This window comes from Asparagus officinalis, chromosome 8, assembly GCF_001876935.1.
Source record: "Asparagus officinalis chromosome 8, Aspof.V1, whole genome shotgun sequence".
Taxonomy (NCBI): Eukaryota; Viridiplantae; Streptophyta; class Magnoliopsida; order Asparagales; family Asparagaceae; genus Asparagus; species Asparagus officinalis.
The window spans coordinates 49260652-49269435 of record NC_033801.1 but is presented as its reverse complement, the minus strand read 5'-3'; positions in this window follow the sequence as shown (position 1 = coordinate 49269435).

Genomic DNA, 8784 nt, shown 5'->3' with positions numbered 1-8784 from the left:
GATGGATGTACACCTTCAAAATCATAAAATTTACATTGTAGAATATGATAGTCAAAATGTAAATTTACAGTGGTTACTCCATGAATGGCTAAAACCAACTACTCGTGCAAGAGTTAAATATAGTAAGGAAACCCCTGGATCTTATTTCTTAACTCTAACCTTCATTACTAGAAAATTCTTTCATTCCTTTTTTTAATAATGATATTTCGTATGTATACCCTCAATATTATCGATCTTTCATATATGCCCAACTCCATTTTCACCCTCCTCCTCTAAACCTAACCTCCAATCCTGACTATGATCTCTCTCTCTCTCTCTCTCTCTCTCTCTCTCTCTCTCTCATTGGATGGTCATCCCTTGTAGCAACTCATCCTCTCTCTCTCTCATTGGATGGTCATCCCTTGTAGCAACTCATCCTCCCTAGCAACTCATCCTCTCTCTCTCTCTCTCATTGGATGGTCATCCCTTGTAGCAACTCATCCTCTCTCTCTCTCATTGGATGGTCATCCCTTGTAGCAACTCATCCTCTCTCTCTCTCTCTCTCTCTCTCTCTCTCTCTCTTATTTAAACTCTCTCGCTCTCATTTATCAGATGGCCATCCCTTGCTAGCAACTCAATCATCTATTTTTCTCTCTTATTTAAATGAATGATGATCATTACACTACTTTCACCCAAAATAATGTTGCACAACAAAAGAAAGAACTGTGAGCTCCTTTGATAAGTCATTAATTTTGTAAAAAGTTAAGCAAATTAGACCTCCACACCTTCTCTCCCGTAGGGTAAAAGATGTCAGTGTAGTATAGTATGCCCTTGTATATCCAATGGAAGTTATGTAATATTTTTGAATATTAATAAAGAATTTATTGTTGCACTTATTTTTTGGGTATTATTTATACACTTGTTATATTATCTTTAGAATTGTATTGTTAGACCATGCACAGTGATGATCACTTACTTAAAGATGTGATCTAACTTAGATTTTTCTAAAATTTGTGTTCAGCCTATAACTTGTAAATAATAGCAATATTATAATAGGTTATTATGCATGACAATAATATGTGAGATGTGGTGGTGGGTCTTAGCCACCAAGAGTAGTGATTCCTTAGTGTATGTCACAAGCCCACATAGTGATGTGTGTAGCATTAGACTGTATATTTATTCTTTCGGACTTGTCACCTATGAGATTAAGAATACAAATTGTTACATGGTCTCTTAGACTTGATGATATTGTCATTTCCGATTTGTTAAGTAAGCATATTTTGATGTGATGGTTAAACTTGTTTTGTAACTGCTACAAAACCTAAACCATTGGATTAATAGATTTCATTTAGGAAAATGATGCATATCTATAAACGATCATGTATGTGTAGGCGCACAAAAATTTTATGTCTCAACAAGCCACAAGCTTAATTAATTAAAGGGTTTAATACCTTTTGATAAGCTTTAAAAGTGAAATCAACCTGAGCATACCTACAGGTCATATACAAGTTAACGTAGGCTCTCTATATTAATTAATTCAAAGAGGCACACCTTCCCCTCGCAATTATCAAATTTGACAAGCTCAACGAGTGCTACCAGTGAAACTTATCGTGATGATGATAGTACCTCATATAAATCAAAACCAATATGATGGATAATACCTCATATAAATCAAAGCCAATGAATGTAGGCCCTCCATATTAATTAATTCAAAGAAGCATATCTTCCCCTTGTAGTTGTCAAATTTGATGAGCTCAACAAGCCCTATCAACTAAACCTGTTGTGAGGATGATAACACCTTATATAAATCAAAACCAATATGAGGGATAGTACCTCATATAAATCAAAACCAATGAAGGTATGCTCTCCATATTAATTAATTTAGAGAGGCACGTCTTCCCCTTGTAGTTGTCAAATTTGATGAGTTCAACAAGCCTTATCAATGAAACCTACTATGAGAATGATAATACCTTATATAAATCAAAACCAATGTGAGAGATAGTACATCATATAAATCAAAATCAATGTGAGGAATAGTACCTCGTATAAATAAAAACCAAGGTGAGGATGACAGCACCTCATGTAAATTTGAGAGTATATGCACCCTCTGTTAATCCAACACAAAAAACACATGCCTCACCACTTCATATTAACCAAATTCTCGAGGGTGCATGTCAATTTCGATACATTAGTGTTGCCATGTGATCATAAGCCTTAGCAATAAAATCTAACTTGATGATACTCACCCCCATACAAACCTAATTTTAGCTTGAACATGTATGGGCTCCCTATAACATCTATTTTAAAAAACACAAAAGATTAGTGGATAGACACATAAAAAGTGAAAACTAAGAAAATGTTCGTTATGTTAAATAAGCGCAACAATCTTGATAAGAAAGTTTCAATAAGGAAGTTATTATAACTCCCCCACCAATCTTTTTTCAACACTTAGCGATAACTTCCTCTAGTCATCCCTATTAATAGACATTACTTTCGTCAGAGAAGGATGGACACAATAACAAAGAATAATAGAAAAGATAGAGAAAAGGCTAAGAGATCGAAAAGAAAGAGAGCCTTGAGTCTAAAACAGCAATGACAAGGTCCTCTGTATTTTTATTTGAAAGGGAGGAGGGGTTGAAAACATTGTCTGGAGACCCAAGATCTCATCTTCTATCTCCTAAATTTTGTAATACATTAGAAAGATAATAAAATAAACATCTCTCTATATTTGATTTCTAATGTCTATTTAATTCTTCACTTTATATTAACCTGGGGTTTCTTTTAATAAGAGTAATTAACAGAAAAATAAATTTCTGGAAGTATGCACCTCACAACCTTTTTTTACAAACAAAGTGATACTAATATGTATCTAAGAAGTAAATACTTATGGATTGCTCTACTCTCCTTGAGATTGATGATACGGCTTGGTCAAGAAGAGATTAGTCTATCCAAATAATATTTCTCCTCTGATGGATACTAGCATCACTTTGAATTTTTAAAAAATATATATACACATCGGGCATTCCAACACATACAAATTTTTAGCGGCCACAGTGGGAGCATGCTTTTCCACTCATCTTTTAGAAAGCAAATGTTAGACAATATCTTATGATTAAAGCACTAAAAAATTTTCTGTGCACAAAACACTAAAACATTATCTTTGCATTTATTTTTTGTAGGTGAAATGGCAAATCATGTGAACAACTCAAATGTTAATGGCACGACTCAAAAATTCGTTTCTGTGCAAATTAGTGCATTATGGGTGTTGGTTCCCATGGAGAAGGCTATAGTGGAGAACATTCCTCAATCAACACCACGCCCTATCCCACAACCTAAATATCATCCTCTTCACCCAATACATTTTGAAGCGGATGATGATGGCTTTGCTCCTATGGTGACTAAGGCTATGAAGAAAAGGATGAGGAAATCACTTTCAATCCCAACTCCTATGGAGATGAGTTTGAAGAAGGCCCTTCTCCTTCTCCTGATGCTACCGAGATCCCTACAGAGACTACTGCCGCTCAAGGAACTACTACCGCTGCCGAGACTGCCGCCGCAGGGGAGACTGGTGCCTAGAACTTACTAAAGTCGACTAGATCTTTCGCCCTACGGAGGGCCACCCTGGGGGCAATTAGGCAAAATGTCAACCCTGGGGTTGAGTTCCTAGGTCTTACATAGACATCTAGGTCTTTAACATTCCTATAGTGCCCGAGAGGTAACTGTGGGAGTCGACCATATGGTTAGTGTCTTGGGTTTATTCTTGAAAATGTACCAAAAGCTTAGTATCCCTGCATAGATCGGGTACTACAAGAGGGGCAAGACAAAAGTTGAGTTAGTTTCAATAACAATTTTATTGATAAATTTTACAATATTATTAAAATATCGCCTCAAATGCTCGACATTCCAGGGATGTTGGAGGACTCTCCCGTCTGGGGCCCTTAGTCGATAAGTGCCAACTCGCAACTCTTCTAGGACTATGTAGGGGCCTTCCTAGTTGGAAGCTAGCTTACCTCTCTGAGTGTCCTGGCCTTATTGAAAGTAGTTTTGCGGAGGACTAGATCACCAACCTTGAATCTTCTTGGTTGGATTCTACTGTTGTAGTAGCGGGTGACTCGTTGTTGATTGGCAACTTGGATCCAGAATGCTTTCTCTCGGGTCTCATCTAGGAGATCAAGCCCAATCTGAAGTCCTTCTAAGTTTGAGTCCTTATCAAAGTAATGTAGTCGAATGTTCAGCATGCCTACTTCGATGGGAGTGACTGCTTTAGTGTCATAAGCTAGCTTGAATGGCGTCTCCCTAGTTAAGTTCTTATAGGGTGTGCGATATGACCAGAGGATGCTGGGCAACTCTTCAACCCAGTTCCCAACTGTGACATCCACCTTCTTCTTTAATGCTCGCAAGATGCATTTGTTGGCAACTTCTGCAAGTCCATTGGACTGGGGATGGGTGACGGAGGAGAACTTAAGGTGAATGTTGTATTCTTCGCAAAATCTGCGAAAGCCTCCGCTATCGAATTGGGTACCGTTGTTAGTCACAAAGGACTGTGGTACGCCAAAATGACAAACTAGGGACTTCCATACGAAGCTCGTGAGGTTGCTCTCACCGATCTTGGCTAGTGGTTCATCTTCAATCCATTTGGTGAAGTAGTCAATTGCTATGATGAGAAATTTCCTCTTCCTGGAGGCTTGGGCAAGAGAACCTAGTAGATCCAGTCCCCATTGGGCGAAAGGTATCAGGCTCAGGATGGAATTCAGCTCGGTGGTCGTTGCTCGAGGGATGGACGAGAAAAGCTGGAACTTTTTGGCAATGAGAAACTAGTCGACTTGACTCTACTAGAATAGTTGGCCAATAGTACCCTTGGCGGATGACTTTTTGTGCAAGGGTTCGGGCCCCAGGATGATTTTCACATGTGCCCTCATATATTTCCTTGAGAACATAGTTGGTCTCTGGTGGCCGAAGGCATCGCAAGTAAGGTCGTACACCACTGTTAGAGTAAGACATCCGGTAAAGCTGGTCGTTGATCATGAGATAACAGCGAGAATTCCTCTATAAATGCTTGGCTTTGGTTGGATCTTCGGGTATAATACCCTAGGTTAGATTAAGGATGATTGGATCCAGCCAACAGGGTAACCACATATGCTTCTGTTTCCATGATAATCTTGGTTAGCTTGGAGATACTAGGTTGTTCGAGGGTGTCAGTGTAGACAAGTCCCAAGCTAATTCTCGAGATTGTTGCTCCAAGCTTAGAGAGGGCGTTCGCTCGAGCGTTGAGAGAGTGAGGGACTTGAATTATAAACTCCAAGAAGCTTGTCAAAAGTTCCTTAGCATCTTTAAGATATAAGGTCATCCTCGAGTCCTTGGTTGCATATCGTCCATTGACTTGATGGACGACTAATTGTGAGTCGGCTAGAATATAGAGGCACTCTGCCTTTAATTCTTGTGCTTCTCGAAGGTCCGCAAGGAGTGCATCATACTCGGCTTTATTTTTTGACACCGAGAAGTTGAAGGAAATGGAATGCTCATGCATCGACCCATCAGGGCTTCGCAAGACCACCCCTGCTTTGCTACCACCTTCTCTAGAGGATCCATCTACTTTCAATAACCACCATGAGATATACTCAGATGAATCATGCCCCAGGGTGTGACAGATTAGTAGAGTAGATGCTTGGATTGCTGGAAGTGCTGGAGGTGTTGGCTGATGAGATGGAAAAAGGGGATTTGGCTCATCACTTGGGGAAGTCGATTCAATCAAGAAGTCTGCCAAAGCTTGAGCTTTGATTGTTGTACTGGGCTCGAACTAGACATCATATTCACTAAGTTCGACTGCCTAGGCAACCATCCTTCCTAATGTTGTGGGGCTACTCAGTGCTTTCTTCAAATGCAGACTCGTCCTGATAAAGATGACGTGGGCCTAAAAATAGGGATGAAGTCTTCTTGCAGTGATGATGAGGGCAAAGGCAGCTTTTTCTATAAGGGGATAGTTTAGCTCGCCTGTTTTGAAGATCCGGCTTACATAGTAGACGGAATTCTGAATGTTCTCTTCTTCTCGAATGAGAACAAAGCTGACATCCATGTATAAGTACAATGTCTCTCCTCCTATGGGTTGGCTCAGCAGTGGCTTAGTACTCAAATAAGTTTTGAGGTCCTGAAATGTTGCACTGCATTCAGCTGTCCATGTCATACTCTTCTTTAAATTCTCGGTGCCCCTGAGAATCTTGAAGAATGAGGCTCCTCTCAACGGATTTCAAGAGGAATCGGCTTAGAGACGCAATATTTCCATTCAGCTTCTGAATGTCTTTCAAGGTGAGCGGCCCTGATAGTCACTCTATGGCGGCTATCTTCTCAGGGTTGATTTCTATGCCTCTCTGGGTGATCATGAACCCCAGGAACTTCCTAATTGTACTCCAAATGCACACTTAGCAGGATTGAGCTTCATTCGATAACACCGGAGGGTGGAGATGGTCTCGTCCAGGTCTGAAATATGGGCGGACGCTTGTTTGGATTTCACCATAAAGTCGTCTACATATGCCTGTTGGATATATTGTCTCCAATATATAGTTTAGATGATAACAATTTATATACTATGTGTATTATATATAAACTAACATATCAATGCAAATATCAACATCAAATATGCTCAAGATATATAAACAAAGTGCAGGATGAGTTCAAGGCAACATGAAGCAAAGAAGAACATATGCGTAAATGTCAAAATGTAATTTTTACATTTTCTTTGCTTAGATCTTATGTACAAGCCTTGATCACTCACAACGCATACACACACACATAGTATTAGATCACACTAACACATGCTTAGTGTGTGGTTAACTATAGAAATCCCCTATGTTAACCATTAGAGTTTATAGATAAAGAATGAGTCTCAAAGTACATCATATATCTCATATTTACCCCTTAGTAGTCGACCAATAACAATAGTAGTCGAATACTCAAGCCTTAGTCAAAATATCAGATTATGTCGTTTTATAGTATAGTCGACTAATACAAATAGTAGTCGACTAATTAAGCCTTTGACAGAATTTTAGATTTTGTGATTTTACAGTGTAGTCGACTAATACACATTGTAGTCAACTATTAGACAGAATTCAAGAATTTGTGAAATTAAAGTGTAGTCAACCATTGACAAAAGTAGCTGACTACTAAGTAGTTATATGACTTCACAGAGTATGTTTAGACTCGGTGTAGTCGACTACTAAGACTTGTAGTCGACTATAGATACAGTTTTTTAATTTTTTAGAAATTGACTAAGTGAATGTTTTATAGCCGTTTTTGGACGTTAATTGAGTTTAAATTTGTGTCTTTTTAGAGGCTATAAGTAGGTATTAAAGTTCAGAATTTGCCACCAATGTTCATACCCATAATATTTAATTTTTATGCAAATTCACTCTCTTGTTTTCAGAATTTCAGTCTAAGTTTCCATAAAAGAGAGTTTCTGAAATAGCCATTGATCTTCATCATACAAAAAAATTATTTAGGCAATATTCAGAGATTAAAAAAGGTTTCTAAGCTACTGCTGCACTTCACCAACACTTCAAGGTTTATAGGAATTTGTGTACTTTCTTCAAATAAGCTTTCTCTCGAGTGTGAGAGAAGATCTCTTGGTTAAGAGATTGTTTGCAATTTGCAGGGAATTGCAAATTGGTCAGGTTTGGTTTTGATTTTATAATTGGTTTAAAATCATAGTGGAAATCTCAAGTAGGATTTGCTTAGGGACTGGATGTACACCCAGGGTGGTGGAACCAGTATAAATCTCTTGTGTTTGTGATTGTTCAAATTTCTGTGATTGTTGTCATTTATTCTTGCAATTTATAACTCATCTTGAAAAAATTTTAAAAGAAACACTATCCCCCCCCTCTAGTGTTTAGTGTGTGCTTCCGCAGATCCTAGACTTGGTATCAGAGCATAGTGAAAGATGACAACAATAAATATATCACAATTCAAAGAGGAACATTCCACATAGTGACCATCACTGTTTGATGGAACAAATTATAATTATTAGAAATGTCGGATGAAGATATACCTTCAATCACTTGGCTACAACCTTTGGAACATTGTAGAGACTGGATTTACAAAGTCAACCACTCCATACGCTGAATAGATAGTTGTTCAAAGAACAGATGTGAATCTGGACTCAAGGGCAATGAATGCGCTGTTTTGTGCCTTGGACAATAATGAATTCAATCGAGTGTCTACCTCTACATCAGCACATCAAATTTGGCACACTCTTGAGGTAACACATGAAGGAACTAACAATGTTAAAGAATCAAAAATTTTTGTTCTTCTTCACAGGTGCGAACTATTCAAGATGAAGGACAATGAGACCATAACGAAGATGTTCACAAGATTTACAAATATTACGAACTCCTTAATTGCACTTGGCAAAGTTTACACTCAAGTTGAAATGGTGAGGAAAATCCTAAGAGCACTCACTCTAAAATGAGAGAAGAAGACTACGGTAATTAAAGAGGCCAACGATCTCTCAACCCTCACTGTAGAGGACCTTATTGGAAATATTATGACATATGAAGTTTAACTTGAAGATAAAAAGAAGGATGACGAACCAAAGAACAAGAAGATACTTGCCTTTAAATGATTCCTCCGATACCGAAGAAACTGAAAAAGATGATGAGGATATTGCATTGATAACAAAGAAATTCAAATGATTTGTAAATAAAGGTAAGTCTAAATCAAACAAATTTAAGTATACTAATGATTTTTCTTTGTGTTTTAATTGCAATAAGCCAGGACATATAAAGAAGGATTGTCCACTTCTTAAGTTAAAGTTAA